We start from the raw sequence: 17838 nt of genomic DNA, 5'->3' as shown, positions 1-17838 counted from the left end.
GTAATCAAAAGTCTTCGCAAAAACAAAAGCCCAGGTCCAGATGGATTTACTAGCGAATTTTTCCAAACATTTAAAGAGGACCTATTGCCAGTTCTTCTCAAGCTTTTCCAGGAAATTGAAAAAACAGAAACTCTCCCAAACAGTTTCTATGAAGCCCATATCTCTCTAATACCAAAAGGAAACAAAGACACCACAAGAAAAGAAAACTACAGGCCGATATCCCTGTTGAACACGGATGCGAAGATTCTCAACAAAATACTAGCCAATAGAATTCAACAACTCATCAAAAAGATCATACATCATGACCAAGTGGGATTCATCCCAGGGATGCAAGGATGGTTCAACATTCGGAAATCAATCAACATAATCCATAATATCAACAAAAGAAAAGATAAAAATCATATGATCATATCAATAGATGCAGAGAAAGCATTTGACAAGATCCAGCACTCATTCATGATGAAAAACCTTGCCAAAATGGGGATAGTGGGGACTTTCCTCAATATAGTTAAAGCCATCTACCACAAACCTACAGCAAACATCATCCTCAATGGGGAAAACCTGAGAGCCTTCCCCCTAAGGTCAGGGACGAGACAAGGATGCCCAATATCTCCTCTGCTGTTCAATATAGTACTGGAAGTACTTGCAATAGCAATTAGGAAAGAAAAAGATATTAAGGGCATCCAGGTAGGAAAGGAAGAAATCAAGCTCTCACTATTCGCAGATGATATGATACTATACTTAGAGAACCCTAAAACCTCTGCCAAGACTCCTAGAAACAATAGGTTTGTATAGTAAAGTGGCAGGCTATAAAATCAATACCCAAAAGTCCATGGCTTTCCTATATGCAAATAGTGAAACAGAAGAAAGTGACATGAAGAAAACAATCCCATTCACAATTGTGCCCCAGAAAATCAAGTAGCTAGGAATCAGCTTAACTAAGGAAGTAAAGGACCTGTACAAAGAAAACTACAAAACGCTATTTCAGGAAATAAAAGATGACACGAGGAAATGGAAAAATATCCCCTGTTCATGGATGGGGAGAATCAACATTGTCAAAATGGCAATACTTCCCAAGGCACTGTAAAAATTCAATGCAATCCCTATAAGGAAACCCATAACAATCTTCAAAGAAATGGAGCAAACACTCCTGAAATTTATATGTAACAACAAACCCCCACGAATAGCTAAAGCAATTCTTGGGAAAAAGAAAATGGGAGGAATAAACCTACCTAACTTCAAGCTCTACTACAAAGCAGTAATAATCAAAACAGCATGGTACGGAACAAAGGCAGAGCTGCAGACCAATGGAACAGAGTTGAATATACTGACATCTCTTCCCAAACATATAATCATCTTATCTTCGATAAGGGGGCAAGAAAAGTGAAATGGAGCAGGGAAAGCCTCTTTAATAAATTGTGCTGGCAAAACTGGACGGCTACATGCAAAAAAGTGGGCTCAGATCTCTGTCTAACACCATGCACAAAAGTAAGATCGAAATGGATTTATGACCTCAACATCAGACCGGAATCCATAATGTTTATTGAAGACAAAGTTGGCAAAACTCTCCATGATATTGAAGTTAATGGTATCTTCAAAGATGTCACTCCACTGGCCGAGCAAGTGAAAACAGAGCTAGACAAATGGGACTATCTTAAACTAAGAAGCTTCTGCACCTCCAAAGAAACAGTGACCAAAATACAAAGACAGCCTACAGAATGGGAAAGAATATTCACCAAATAGACGTCTGAGAAGGGGGTGATATCAAGGATATACAAAGTACTGGTTAAACTACACAAGAAGAAATCACCCAACCCCATCAAAAAATGGGGCAAGGAAATGAACAGAAACTTTAGCAAAGAAGAAATCCGAATGGCAAAAGGCACATGAGAAAATGCTCTACATCACTAATCATCAGAGAGATGCAGATCAAAACAACAATGAGATAACATCTCACACCACAGAGACTGGCCCACATCCACAAGAACAAAAGCAACTGGTGCTGGTGCAGATGTGGCGAGAAAGGGACCCTCCTTCACTGCTGGTGGGAATGCAGGCTGGTCCAACCCTTTTGGAAAACAGTATGGACGATTCTCAAAAAATTAGAATTTGATTTCCCATTTTACCCAGCTATAGCACTACTGGGAATATATCCCAGAGAGGCAAAAAGGTATAGTCGAAGTGACATCTGCAATTGTTTGTTCATTGTAGCACTCTTTACAATAATCAGAATCTGGAAATAACCTGAGTGCCCAAGAACAGATGAGTGGTTAAAGAAACTTTGATACATCTACACAATAAAGTACTATGTAGCTGTTAGAAAAGATGAAGTTATGAAATTTACATACAAGTGGTACTACATGGAAAATATCATGTTAAGCGAAATGAGTCAGAAAGAGCGGGATAGACACAGAAAGATTGCATTCATCTTGGGAATATAAAGAAACAAAACGGGAAACTAATACCCAGGAATGGCTGAGATTAGTACCAGGAATTTTACTCCATGACTTGAAGGCCAGGCACATGTGCTAGGTGAAAAGGAAGCTCAGATAGAAAAGAGAGCACCAAATATAGGGTGTTGTGAGGACCCTCCCAGGGTGGGAGAAGCATGCTAAAGTAGTCTATAGACCAAACATGATTTCCACTCAATGCCTCTCTTGCAAAACACAGTACCCAAAAGAAGAGAGAAAGAACAAGGGGGAATGCCCTGCCACAGAGGCAGGGTGGGATGGGGGGATGGGGGGTGGGAGGGATGCTGGGACCTGTGGTGGTGGAGGATAGGTGCTGGTGGAGGGATGGGTGCTTGATCACTGTATAACTAAAACCCAAGCACAAAAATTTATAAGTCTATAACTGTACCTCGTGGTGTTTCACTAATAAAAAAATGATTAAAAAAAAACCAGCTTCCATTTTAGGGATGAACTTACATGGTAGCCTGCTTTGCATAAGTGAGATTCCGACTTTTATCCCTAACATTGTGTAACTCTGAGCTCTGAAGGGTGTAAGCCTTGCTCCCAAGCACTGGAGCAGCAGCAAGAGCAATAACTACAATAAAATCAAACAAAACTCAATTGGTGGTTGCTTGGCTGAGCCATGGATAATGGCAAAGTACCCCAAAATATGTACTTTACACCGGGTGGTATTTTCTTTAGTGATGGAAAGTAATATCTCATGAGGAGAAAGACAATTTTTAGAATGTATTTGCCCTCTGACACCCTATTGATTTATTCGCCTATAGTTTCTGTGGAGAATATTTAATATAACTAATGAGTGCTTTAAAGTTGAATGAGGAGACCAATAATATTATTAGTAACTTAACAAGAATCAAGAATAAAATTCAATTTCAAAATGGGTGAACTAATTAAAAAAAAAGTTAGGTATGTGGGAGACACACCCACAAACCACCTCCATCTCAGCTATATAATTGGAGGCAAGGCCTCTTTGGTTCCTGATCAAACTGCTTAACAGCCATGATCCCAGAGACTCAGATACAAATCTCGGAACCCAGCAGTTTTTGGCAGAAATGAGTCCAGTCCCTGCAATGGGCTACCGGTGCTGGAGCACCCAGGGGGGAAAGGGTGCTGTCCCTCTGCCTGTTCTCCCTTGGCGGCCCGGTGGCCGCCATCTTCCAGAGTCCATTGGACAGTCAGGTTTGGGCCTGCAGTGATGAGACACGTGGGGCCTCATGGGATGGGGGTGGAGCTGACCCTTTCCTCTCCACCCCAACGAGACCCCAAGTCATTGCTCACCACGGCCTCTCTGCCTCCTGATCAAGCTGCTTTACGGCCATGATCCCAGAGACTCAGAAACAAATCTCAGAACCCAGAGGCTTTTGGCAGAAATGCGTCTGGTCCCTGCAGTAGGTTACCAGCACTGGGCCACCCCAGGTGGGAATAGTTTTTGTACCTTGACTTGTTCCCCCTGGAATCTCAGTGGCTGCCTTCCTTAGGAACAAATCTTGGAACCCAGCAGGTTTTGGCAGAAATCTGTCCAGATTTAATTGTTAAAATTTCAGAATTCCAAATCCCAAATAATAATGGTGGGTCTGACATCAAAATATTGGATATAATCAATCAAAGTAGAGAGAGAGTAATGTGGAAATCATCTCCCCACAGGTATGGGGAGGGTGTAGGAGGGAGGGGCATATTGGGGTTTTTGGTGGTAGAAAATGGGCACTGGTGAAGGGTGTTTCATTGTGTGACCAAGTCTTAAACCTGATGCTTTGTAACTGGTCTCACGGTGATTCAATAAATAACATAAAAAAGGGGGAAAAATGTAAGGTGGAGTTCATGCCCAATTCAATCAGCCTAATCAATGGCTGAATAAATAGCAATACTTCTACCAAAAAAAAATCTTAGGGAAGTTGACTCACCATATCTTCAGATTTCAGGAAAAGGGACTCTGAATGTGAGTTTATTACAAAAAACAGTGTTTACCGGTTATTTTTCTTATGTAGCATTAGAAATATAGTTTTCTTCTAAGTATATATAATTCAGTTAAATCAAAATAAGTGCAGTGATAAGAATGATTCCATATGAGAGCTTTATAATGTTAAAAATTTCCAGACAGTATTTGACACGGACATTTTTCTTATCTACTACATATATTTAAAACATTCTTAATTTGATTATGCTAATATCTTATTCTTAGCGTTATTTTGTAGAGATATTCAAACTTAGAACAGAATTTTATATAAGTTCATATTAAGTAGCATTTTTACTAACAGGAAAATATACTTATATAAATTCTTGAAGGTACTGATAATATTGACATAACTTTATGTGTTTTCTACATAGGATCAGTTTGATGTAGATAATTTCTATAAAGTGAAATGTCCCTTCCATAGTTATATAATGATATTCATTTATATGAAATATGAAAAAGCAATCTTTGTTAATGGGGCTAGAGCGATAGCACAGCGGTAGAGCATTTGCCTTGCACGCAGCCAACATGGCCAACCCAAGTTCGATTCCTCCGCCCCTCTTGAAGAGCCTGGCAAGCTACTGAGAGTATTGAACCTGCACGGCAAAGCCTGGAAAGCTCCCCATGACGTATTGGATATGCCAAACACAGTAACATCAAGTCTCATGATGGAGATATTACTGGACCCACTCGAGCAAATCGATGAGCAATGGGAGGACTGTGATTGTGACTGTGAATCTTTGTTAATAATTTGACAATATTTCTTTATTAGACATTTTATAGTGTCTTTCTTTATATTTTTCAGTAAATATATGAGGCTGTTGGGAAATTACATGTAATTCCATTAAAACATAAATAATAAGTATCAGTCAGATTAAAAGATATCTAATGTTATACTCTAAAAAAATAAAACCAAAAATATCTAATTCCAAAGATCTGAGTTGATAATCATTACCAGAGGAATTTGAAAAAGGAGATTTTCTTGGGGTTTGAAATTAAACTAAGTAATGATCTAAAAGAAAAAACAAACTAGTATAGAACCCCTGAAGTGGGACCAACTTAGTTCAGAGAACAGATAGGTTAGTGTAACTGGACCATAAAAATTAAAAATTTTCAATTCTAATTGAAAATAAGGTGGGTGAGGTAAGCAGGCTCCTGGAGGGTTAGCATAAGCAGTACCCAACTTTGGAATCAGAAGAAAGCAACATTTAGGAAACACCATTTGTTACTTCTCTTAACCTGAGAGACAATCTACTTCAGTATTTTGATTAATAGGAGAAAAACAGAAAACTATCTTGATAAATTCGTCGGTTGCCTTGAGCAGGCCCCAGTAACGTCTCCTTCATCCTAGCCCTGAGATTATATTCAAGGCTCTTTAGGAGAATGAGACCCATCATTGTTACTGGTATTTGGCATATTGGGTACGCCAAGGGGAGTTTGCCAGACTCTGCCCTGTGGGCAGGCTACATTCGGTAGCCTGCCAATTTGTCCAAAGTAGGAATGAGATAATTAGATGTCATAATAAGATGTCGGTTCCTGGAGCTGGTTTTTATAGTCTCTGAGTCTTGGCCACTGATGGGATTACACGGCGCCAGGGGGCCAGTTGGTGGGTGTGACCCCCGCCTACTGGAATTCGGAGGATCTGGGTGGAGGATGCTCTGCCCCGATCCGAGTAGGCTTGGAGATCTTGGCCCTGGAACCCGTGTGGCTTTGTCCCTCTGCCAGTACCTTCATGTGTGCGGAGAGTGGTCTCAGCATGGTGGTGGCTGGTCCTGAAGGTCTTTGGCTGCCGGAGCCCTGGTCGGGGCGGGGAGGAAAGCTCAACCTGCTCCCCTCCAAGGGGCTCTGGCGACGAGGACAGTCAGGTGCGGAGGCAGGAGACTGCACTGTTCTCTTCCGGGAACTGGTTTTTATAGTCTCTGAGTCTTGGCCTCTGATGGGATTACACGGTGCCAGGGGGCCAGTTGGTGGGTGTGACCCCCGCCTACTGGAATTTGGAGGATCTAGGTGGAGGATGCTCGGCCCAAATCCGAGTAGGCTTGGATACTTATCTTGATAAATAATTTATACAAATCTAGTACATGGTTAAGTGGAAGGTTGGATCCAAATCTATTGGGTGAATATATATGTTTATATATGACAACAATATTTTCTCCTCACTTGGTAACTTTTAGTCAGTTTAACAATAGCACAGCGCCGGGTAAGGCCTTGCACGTGGCCATCTCGGCCGAGCTAGGTTCAATTCCTCCACCCCTCTCAAAGAGCCCGGCAAGTTACCGAGAGTATCTCATCCACACTGCAAAGCCTGGCAAGCTACCTGTGAGATATTCAATATGCCAAACACAGTAACAACAAGTCTCATGATGGAGACATTACTGGGCCCGCTCGAGCAAATCAATGAACAACAAGAGAACCGTGACTATTGGTAACTTTACAAATATAAAGGAAATTACCCCACTTTATAGAAAAAATTGAATTTTAACTCAATTCAGCTTGATTTGAATCTTCCTAGTTTCTTGTGGTCTATTTCTTTAATTGTCAATGATTATTTTCCTTTAATTTTCTTTTTCATTTCTTTGGGGAAGGCTCAAGAGCCGTGCTCAGGGAATCAGCTCCGCTCCTCGAGATAACTCTGATTTGGAGCTATGCCTCTGGACGTGGAGCTATTTGGACCTTGCAGCACCAAGCTGCTGGTGAACGGGAGGTTTCCAGTGCTAAACCAAGAAGTGTGCAGTTGGTTGGAATACGCAATGCATTGAATATGAATCAGGTTCCACACATGCAGGCATGAACCCTAAGTCCTGGATGATCTCCCAACACATAGACACATTTAAAAAATTTCTTTGACGTTACATAATAAGCTATTAAAAAGCAAATTTCTTGAACAGGAAGTGGACGGGGTGGTGCGGCCGCCCTGAGGGACGGTGACTCCGGGGGGGACAGTAGCCAGGGATGGTGGAGCGGGATGATGGAGCGGGTGTCCAGGCTGCCTCCTGGATGCTGAGCCGAGTCCTGCGGCTCTCGGCTCTCCGGCCTCTCTGAGCGGAGCCGGCCCGGCAGCCCCAGACCATGGAAGAAAAAGCGCTCGAGGTTTACGATTTGATCTGTACTACCCGAGACCCACAGAAGCCTGATACTTTAGAAGAACTGGAAGTGGTGATGGAAAGCTGCGGAGGTTCAGGAGCTCAATGAAGAAGATTATCTGGTTATTATAAGGTTCACTTCAACAGTACCTCATTGCTCTTTGGCGACTCTTATTGGACTGTGCTGAAGAGTAAAACTTAGCGTTGTTTACCATTTAAACATAAGTTGGAAATCTACATTTCGGAAGGCACCCAATAAACAAAGGAAGACATCAATAAACAGATAATTGACAAAGAACGAGTGGCAGCTGCGATGGAGAACCCGAATTTAAGGGAAATCGTGAACACTGTGTCCTCAAGCCCGACTAAGGGATATTTTAGGAGCCACAGAACTGCTGTTTGTAAAATGTAAAAGATACATGTTTAATACATAGGTGGTTTGCACCTCAGAGCATTTTTAAGATTATTTACAAACAAGAATTAATTCAAAGTATTACCTACTTTGTTTCATGTATAACATTCTCAGGATTTGTAACACTTAAATTATCAGAGAAAAAAATATTTTGTAGTTACTATGTGTAAGATGAGTTACTATTTTTCTGATAGAGTACTTTTCATGTTAACTATTTACCATACCTAATTGTATTCAATTTAATTATTGCTCTGTAAAATAAAGCAGAGTTGATTCTTAAAATGAAAAAAAAAATAATAAGCAAATTTCTCATCCTAGAAATATCCTTGCAAGAAGCAGAAACTTACCAGTTATGAGTATTCTAGATGATTTGGGCCAACATGTCCTAATGGGAAAAAAATTGTACCATTCTTATGAGAGGCAAAATCTACACCAAAATTGGATTAAATGTGAAATCCTGTTGAAGCCCTATGGAAAATGACATGGGGAAGCTTTATATAAACTCACCAGGAAAGAATCTCTATGGAGAGCACCAACGTGCAACCAGGAAGAGATCTCTACGGTACAGGTTTATGAAACAGGAGTGTTTAACCAAACACCCCTGCTCACCAACCCTGTTAGGCGACACTTACAACAGTAGAACTAGAAACAAAAACTCTATAGGCATGACAGGGTCTTCTTTAGTAAGTAGGCCTTGTTTCAGAACTCCCTCCAACTGCCTGCACTGCCATCTTTGATTTCTCAGAAACTAAACATCCCATAGACAAATAACTAAGGAGTCTTCCAAGAATTTTTAGCAAGTAATATGAAACCACAGGTGGGCCAGTAAAGGCTTGCCACATCGGTGACTTAAAACCATAGTCCACTCCACTGCTATTTCTAAGAGCAGTGGCACATGGGTGTCTGAGGGACATAGTGGTCCTGAAGTTCAGGCCGTCCCACAGACCAGAATGAACTTGGCACAGACCCTCCATGAGCAGCAGTGACTGCAATCTCAGGATCATCACTCAAACCTGTTCAAATGTTGTCTATGTAGTACAGGGACAACTAGTGCTCTTCTATGCCTACTTCAGGTGCTGGACAGAAAGAGAAACATCTTGGGGAACTAGGAAAGAAAATAAATTAAACCTACATAGGTAAAGGGAAATAAAATAGAGTAAACTTTTAATGAATGGAAGAGAAAATAAGAAAGCAGTACAAAAGTATCAGTGAAACAAAAAACTAGTTCTTTTAGAGAATAAAAAATTAACAAACCCTTCACTAATCAAATGAAGTGAAAGAGGAGAGAAAACACTCCGAATAAAAAGGAAAAGAGGGGTTGAACATATAACACAGAACATTAAGGATTATGAGAGAATTACAAAACTGCATGTCATATATGATTGAATTATATACTATTGAATAATATTGAAACAATAATGTCTAGTCAAACACAGCAACCCAAATGAAGATAGGTTTACAAGTGAATCACAAATACACCTTCAAAGATAACCAATTACCTGTACTTTTCAAGTTGTACCAAAGAATTGAAGGACCACAAACTATTGCATGTGGAGCATGGTTACAGACACTGGTGCAGATAAGACCAGACCTTGAAAAGCGGCTCAGAAAGCAAAGCCTCTCAAGAGGGAGTATCTGGGCAAACTTGGCAAGAACAGGGTGTCAGCCACCACCGGTTGTTCGGTCTTGAGCCTCACTCGACCTCCTGTTCACATAAGCCCTAGACACAGAAACTGTTACGTATGCTTAGCAAGCCATCCTAACTGCAGCATCTAGCCTTGATTGGGATTGGACCAGAGCACAGCAGAGTTGGAGAGATGGTAGGCAAATCATGCTAAACTTTCTGTGATTGGACCATCCGTTAAAGCCGAGACCCCCTTTAAAAATGTATGTAAAGTGATGTAAACTGATGGCAGTAAAGTGAACAGCCATCAGTTGCTCAGGGTGTTTCTCCTCAGGCCTGTCATTCTTCATCCCACATCTGGGAGGACCCAGATCCAGAGTTGGTGCACAGTGTTCAGGCACCGTTGAGGAAAAACTGTTCCCCAACAATTCCAGATAGTTTCTGTCATACCAATATTATCCTGATATGAAAAGTAGAGGCATGCACACAAAAATCAAAATAACAAGGGCTGGCATGATAGCACTGCTTGCCTTGCATTAGGCTGACTTGGGTTCGATCCCTAGAACCCTATATTGCCCCACCAGGAGTGATCTCTCTGTGCAGAGCCAGAAGTAAACTATGAGTATTGATAGGTGTGACCAAGACCACCACCCCAAAAAGGAAAAATGAAAAATACACATGAGGCAGAAGTGATAGTACAGTGGGGAAGGTGTTTGCCTTGCATTTGGCCAACCTGGGTTCGATCCCCAGATCCCATATGCTCTCCCAAACACTGCCAGGAGTGATTCCTGAGGGCAGAGCCAGGAGTAACCCCAGTGCATTGCCGGGTATGATTAAAATTAAACACGAACAACAGATTAATATTTTGAGTTAACATTAATGTAAATATCCTCAATAATATCTTTCTGAATCAAATAATATAGTATGTTAAAAAGTATCACTTCTTCATTAGTAATTATATATTTCTTGTTAATGAATATATACCAGCTCCCAGTCACACCAATGCTCTGTTCCCTGCTTTTATCTCAGTACATTTTATTCATCTCTCATGTCTTTTTTTTTTCCCTTTATTTTATTTTATTTTTTTTAAAGTTGTTGATTTACAATTTTTTGTGCTTTGGTTTCAATTAAACAATGATCAGATACCCATCCCTCCACCAGTGCCCATTTTCCACCACCATGGATAATATCCCTCCCACCCCCATCCCCCCATCCCCCCTGTCTCTGTGGCAGGGCAATCCCCTGTGTTCTCTCTCTCCTTTTGGGTGTTGTGGTCTGCAAAAGAGGCATTGAGTGGCAAACATGTTCAGTCCATAGTCTACTTTCGACATGCATCTCCCCTCCTGGGAGGATTCTCCAAACATCCTTTATTTGGTGCTCCCTTCTCTATCTGAACTGCCCTTTCCTGTAGGATACCCGGCTGGCCTCTAAGTTATGGAGTAATCCTCCTGGTGCTGATCTCAGCTATTCTTGGGTATTAATCTCATACTTTGTTACTTTATATCCCCCAGATGAATGCAATCTTTCTATGTCTATCCCTCTCTTTCTGCCTCATTTCGCTTAGCATGATACTTTCCATATTGTACCACTTGTATGTAAATTTCATGACTTCATCATTTCTAAGAGCTACATAGTACTCCATTGTGTAGATGTACCAAAGTTTCTTTAACCAGTCATCTGTTCTTGGGCATTCAGGTTTCTTCCAGTTTCTGGCTATTGTAAAGAGTGCTGCAATGAACAAACAAGTGCAGATGTCACTTCGACTATACATTTTTGCCTCTCTGGGATATATTCCCAGGAGTGGTATTGCTGGGTCAAATGGGAGCTCAATTTCTAATTTTTTGAGAATCGTCCATACTGTTTTCCAGAAGGGCTGAACCAGTGGACATTCCCACCAACAGTGAAGGAGTGTCCCTTTCTCGCCACATCCACGCCAGCATCGGTTGCTTTTGTTCTTTTGAATGTGGGCCAGTCTCTGAGGTGTGAGATGGTATCTCATTGTGGTTTTGATCTGCATCTCCCTGATGATTAATGATGTAGAGCATTTTCTCATGTGCTTTTTTGCCATTCGGATTTCTTCTTTGAGAAAGTTTCTGTTCATTTCATTGCCCCATTTTTGGATGGGGTTGGATGTTTTCTTCTTGTGGAGTTTAACCAGTATTTTGTATATCCTGGATATCAACCCCTTGTCAGATGTGTATTCGGTGAATATCCTTTCCCATTCTGTAGACTGTCTTTGTATTTTGGTCACTGTTTCTTTGGAGGTGCAGAAGCTTCTTAGTTTAAGATAGTCCCATTTATCTATCTCTGTTTTCACTTGCTCGGCCAGTGGCGTGGCATCTTTGAAGATACCATTAGCTTCAATGTCATGGAGGGTTTTGCCAACTTTATCTTCAATGTACCTTATGGTTTCTGGTCTGATGTTGAGGTCTTTAATCCATTTTGATCTTACTTTTGTACATGGTGTTAGGCAGAGTTCTGAGCCTATTTTTTTTGCATGTAGCCGTCCAGTGATGCCAACACAATTTATTAAAGAGGCTTTCCTTACTCCACTTCACATTACTTGCACCTTTATCAAAGATTAGATGAGCATATGATTGAGGAGAGATGTCAGTGTATTCAACCCTGTTCCATTGGTCTGCAGTTCTGCCTTTGTTCCAGTACCATGCTGTTTTAATTATTACTGCTTTGTAGTACAGTTTGAAGTTCGGGAGGTTGATTCCTCCCATTTTCTTTTTCCCAAGAATAGCTTTAGCTATTCGTGGGGGCTTATTGTTCCATATAAATTTCAAGAGTGTTTGCTCCATTTCTTTGAAGAATGTCATGGGTATCCTTATAGGGATTGCATTGAATTTATACAATGCTTTCGGTAGTATTGCCATTTTGACAATGTTAAGTCTCCCGACCCATGAGCAGGGGATATCTTTCCATTTCCTCATGTCCTCTTTTATTTCCTGAAGTAGCGTTTTGTAGTTTTCTTTGTACAGGTCCTTTACTTCCTTAGTTAAGCTGATTCCTAGGTACTTGATTTTCTGGGGCACAATTGTGAATGGGATTGTTTTTTTTTCATGTTGCTTTCTTCTCTCTCACTGTTTGCGTATAGGAAAGCCATGGACTTTTGGGTATTGATTTTATAACCTGCAACTTTACTATACGAGTCTATTGTTTCTAGGAGTTTTTTGGTGGAAGTTATTGGGTTCTCTAAGTAGAGTATCATATCATCTGCGAATAGTGAGAGCTTGATTTCTTCCTTTCCTACCTGGATGCCCTTAATATCTTTTTCCTGCCTAATCGCTATTGCAAGTACTTCCAGTACTATATTGAACAGCAGTGGAGAGAGTGGGCATCCCTGTCTCGTCCCTGATCTTAGAGGGAAGGCTCTCAGTTTTTCCCCATTGAGGATGATGCTTGCTGTAGGCTTGTGGTAGATGGCTTTAATTATGTTGAGGAAGGTCCCCTCTATACCCATTTTGGCTAGGGTTTTCATCATAAAGGGGTGCTGGATCTTATCAAATGCTTTCTCTGCATCTATTGATATGATCATATGCTTTTTATCTTTTCTTTTGTTGATATGGTGGATTATGTTGATTGATTTCCGAATGTTAAACCATCCTTGCATCCCTGGGATGAATCCTACTTGGTCATGGTGTATGATCTTTTTGATGAGTAGTTGGATTCTATTTGCTAGTAGTTTGTTGAGGATCTTTGCATCTGTGTTCATCAGGGATATCGGCCTGTAATTCTCTTTCTTTGTGGTATCTCTGTCTGCTTTTGGTATCAGTGTGATATTTGCTTCGTAGAAACTGTTCGGAAGTGTTTTTGATATTTCAATTTCGTGGAAAAGCTTAAAGAGCATTGGGAGTAAGTCCTCTTTAAAGATTTGGAAGAATTCACTAGTGAATCCATCCGGGCCAGGACTTTTGTGCTTGGGGAGACTTTTTATTACCATTTCAATTTCCTTGATGGTGATAGGTCTGTTCAGCTATTCCAGGTCTTCTTGGTTCAGCCTTGGGAGTCTGTAGGAGTCTAGGAATTTATCCATTTCCTCGAGGTTTTGATGTTCCGTGGCATAAAGCTTCTCAAAGTACTCCCTGAGGATCCTCTGCATTTCTGTGGTTTCTGTTGTAATGACCCCCTTTTCATTTCTGATTCGGTTTATTAGGGTTTTCTCTCTCCCTTTCTTTGTGAGTTTTGCTAGAGGCTTATCGATCTTGTTAATTTTCTCGAAGAACCAGCTCTTGGTTTCATTGATCTTTCGGATTGTTTTTTGGGTTTCCATCTTGTTAATCTCTGCTCTGAATTTTATTATTTCCTTTCTCCTGTTCGGGTTGTGCTCCTTTTTTTGGTCCTTCTCCAAGCTCTTAAGCTGTGAGGTCAGGTTACTTATGTGTGCTTGCTCCTCCTTCCTGAGGAATGCTTGTAGAGCTATAAACTTTCCTCTTAACACAGCCTTTGCTGTGTCCCATAAGTTTTGGTAACTCGTGTTCTCATTTTCATTCGTTTCTAGGAATCTTTTGATTTCCTCTTTGATTTCCTGTCTAATCCACTCGTTGTTCAATAGTGCACTGTTTAATTTCCAGGTGTTTGATTTAGTTTTCTGTTTTTGTGTGTGATTTACTTCTAATTTCAGTGCATTATCGTCTGAGAAGATTGTTGATACAATCTCTACCTTCTTAATTTTATGGAGGCATGTTTTGTGGCTCAGCATGTGGTCTATCTTGGAGAATGTTCCATGTACGCTTGAGAAGAATGTGTATTCAGCTTTTTGTGGATGAAGTGTCCTGTATATATCTACTATGTCCCTTTCTTCCATTGTTTCCCTCAAATGAAGTATGTCCTTGCTAAGCTTGAGTCTGGTTGATCTATCAAGAGGTGACAAAGCAGTGTTGAAGTCTCCCACTAGTATTGTGTTGCTATTGATGTCTTTTTCCAATTCTATGAGTAGTTGTTTTAAGTACTTTGCTGGTCTCTCATTAGGTGCATATACATTTATTATTGTAAGTTCTTCCTGTTGTACAGATCCTCTGATCAATAAGAAATGGCCTTCACTGTCTCTTATGACCTTCCTCACTCTGAAATCGATGTGGTCTGATATAAGGATGGCTACCCCAGCTTTTTTATGGGAGCTGTTTGCCTGTAGGATTGTTTTCCAGCCTTTGACTCTGAGTCTGTGTTTGCTTTGACTATTGAGATGCGTTTCTTGCAGGCAGCAGAATGTTGGGTTCAATTTTCTAATCCATCCTGCCACTCTATGTCTTTTAATTGGTGCGTTTAGCCCATTGACATTGAGAGAGATTATTGTTATGGGATCTTGTCCCATTGTTCTGTTAAAATTTGGTGTATTTGAGGGGCCTTTCTTGCCTTAAAGTAGCCCATTTAGTTGTTCTTGTAACCATGGTTTTGAGTCTATGAAGTTTCTGAGCTGTTGTTTGTCTGTGAAACTGTGTGTTGTTCCTTCTATTATGAATGAGAGTCTTGCTGGGAAAAGTATTTTGGGGGAGGCATTTATTTCATTGAGTTTTTTTACTATGTCCCACCACTGTTTTCGGGCATGAGAGTTTCATCAGAAAAATCAGCTGTGAAATTTAAGGATGCTCCTTTGTAAGAGATTTCTTTCTTCGATCTTACTGCTTTCAGAATTTTGTCTCTGTCTAAGGTTTTGGTCATTTTGATCAGAATGTGTCTTGGGGTATTTTTATTCAGATTTCTTCTAGCTGGTACCCTTCGGGCCTCCTGAATGTGGATACAAGTTTTCTTCAGCTCTGGAAATGTTGTAGCAATGATGTCTTTGACAGTTTCTTCTTCATCGAGGTTTTCTTCCTGTCCCTCTGGGACTCCAATAATTCTTATGTTACCCCTCTTGGCTTCATCACGATCTTCTCTTGCCATCTGTTCCCGAATTGTGAGTCTCTTTTCCATTTTCTGCTCTTTTCTGGAGAGTCTCTGAACTTCATCCTCGAGCTTACTGATTCTGTTCTCAGCCGCTCTTACTCTGCTGCTGAGGCCTTCCACTGAGCTTTTCAATTCGCCTACGAGATTTTTCAGGTCTGACATTTCTGATTGCATTTTCCTCATTTCTGCCTTCAGATCCTCTTGTCTTCTATTGGCATTGGTTTCCATTGTTTCTTTTAGTTCCCTAAGCATGCTAAGTAGTTCCCTTCTGAATTCCTTGTCAGAGAGGTTGTCTAACACTATAGTACTGTTGGTGTCATCTGGGCTAGACTCTTCAATATGAATGTTTGGTAGGCTTTTGCGTTGCTTTCCCATTGTGAGAGGTGTGGTTTAGTCCTTCACGTTCAGTGTTACTATTCTGCTTGATATGCAGTGTGAGTTAAGATAGGCTTATGAGTTATTGGCAAACTGTGTTTCTAGTGGCTGAGCTAAAATAGAGAAGTTTCCATCTAAGAAGTTAGCTTATGGTTCCTATGGCTTATGTAGTGGGAAAATATTTCGCGGCCGCGTTAGCGGCCGCGGCTCCGGAAAGAGTCCCTGGCACTGGGCGAGGAGTTGGGAAGGTCTCCTGTTTGGAATTGGAGCCGTTCAGCTTTGTTGCCCAGAGCTGGGCCTCTGTGCCCGTCCCAAGCGGATCAGGGGTTGAAAACCGGCTGTCTAGGGGCTGTTTCTAGCTGCGCGTGCCCAGAGAGGATCCCAGGCCCTTGGGGGCGGGCTGTACCTGTTGGAATTGGAGCCGTTCAGCTTTGTTGCCCAGAGCTGGGCCTCTGTGCCCGTCCCAAGCGGATCAGGGGTTGAAAACCGGCTGTCTAGGGGCTGTTTCTAGCTGCGCGTGCCCAGAGAGGATCCCAGGCCCTTGGGGGCGGGCTGTACCTGTTGGAATTGGAGCCGTTCAGCTTTGTTGCCCAGAGCTGGGCCTCTGTGCCCATCCCACGCGGATCAGGGGTTGAAAACCGGCTGTCTAGGGGCTGTTTCTAGCTGCGCGTGCCCAGAGAGGAACCCAGGCCCTTGGGGGCGGGCTGTACCTGTTGGAATTGGAGCCGTTCAGCTTTGTTGCCCAGAGCTGGGCCTCTGTGCCCGTCCCACGCGGATCAGGGGTTGAAAACCGGCTGTCTAGGGGCTGTTTCTAGCTGCGCGTGCCCAGAGAGGATCCCAGGCCCTTGGGGGCGGGCTGTACCTGTTGGAATTGGAGCCGTTCAGCTTTGTTGCCCAGAGCTGGGCCTCTGTGCCCATCCCACGCGGATCAGGGGTTGAAAACCGGCTGTCTAGGGGCTGTTTCTAGCCGCGCGTGCCCAGAGAGGAACCCAGGCCCTTGGGGGCGGGCTGTACCTGTTGGAATTGGAGCCGTTCAGCTTTGTTGCCCAGAGCTGGGCCTCTGTGCCCGTCCCAAGCGGATCAGGGGTTGAAAACCGGCTGTCTAGGGGCTGTTTCTAGCTGCGCGTGCCCAGAGAGGAACCCAGGCCCTTGGGGGCGGGCTGTACCTGTTGGAATTGGAGCCGTTCAGCTTTGTTGCCCAGAGCTGGGCCTCTGTGCCCGTCCCACGCGGATCAGGGGTTGAAAACCGGCTGTCTAGGGGCTGTTTCTAGCTGCGCGTGCCCAGAGAGGAACCCAGGCCCTTGGGGGCGGGCTGTACCTGTTGGAATTGGAGCCGTTCAGCTTTGTTGCCCAGAGCTGGGCCTCTGTGCCCATCCCACGCGGATCAGGGGTTGAAAACCGGCTGTCTAGGGGCTGTTTCTAGCCGCGCGTGCCCAGAGAGGAACCCAGGCCCTTGGGGGCAGGCTGTACCTGTTGGAATTGGAGCCGTTCAGCTTTGTTGCCCAGAGCTGGGCCTCTGTGCCCGTCCCACGCGGATCAGGGGTTGAAAACCGGCTGTCTAGGGGCTGTTTCTAGCCGCGCGTGCCCAGAGAGGAACCCAGGCCCTTGGGGGCGGGCTGTACCTGTTGGAATTGGAGCCGTTCAGCTTTGTTGCCCAGAGCTGGGCCTCTGTGCCCGTCCCACGCGGATCAGGGGTTGATAACCGGCTGTCTAGGGGCTGTTTCTAGCCGCGCGTGCCCAGAGAGGAACCCAGGCCCTTGGGGGCGGGCTGTACCTGTTGGAATTGGAGCCGTTCAGCTTTGTTGCCCAGAGCTGGGCCTCTGTGCCCGTCCCACGCGGATCAGGGGTTGAAAACCGGCTGTCTAGGGGCTGTTTCTAGCTGCGCGTGCCCAGAGAGGAACCCAGGCCCTTGGGGGCGGGCTGTACCTATTGGAATTGGAGCCTTTCAGCTTTGTTGCCCATAGCTGGGCCTCTGTGCCCGTCCCACGCGGATCAGGGGTTGAAAACCGGCTGTCTAGGGGCTGTTTCTA

At 43.0% G+C, this 17838-nt stretch overlaps 1 protein-coding gene and 1 pseudogene across 1 annotated transcript in view; one reads left to right on the top strand and one right to left on the bottom strand.

The window, feature by feature from the left end:
- TYR (tyrosinase) overlaps window positions 1-17838 on the bottom strand; it is a 144966-nt gene that overhangs the window by 73661 nt on the left and 53467 nt on the right. The window lies entirely within an intron of this gene.
- Window positions 7375-7874, top strand: LOC130024093 (cytosolic iron-sulfur assembly component 2A-like; annotated as a pseudogene).

The sequence above is a fragment of the Sorex fumeus genome, unplaced genomic scaffold (genome assembly GCF_029834395.1).
Source record: "Sorex fumeus unplaced genomic scaffold, SorFum_2.1 ptg000026l, whole genome shotgun sequence".
In the NCBI taxonomy this organism is placed as follows: Eukaryota; Metazoa; Chordata; class Mammalia; order Eulipotyphla; family Soricidae; genus Sorex; species Sorex fumeus.
Note: the sequence above shows the minus strand (reverse complement) of the source record. Positions and strands in the feature narration are given on the sequence as shown.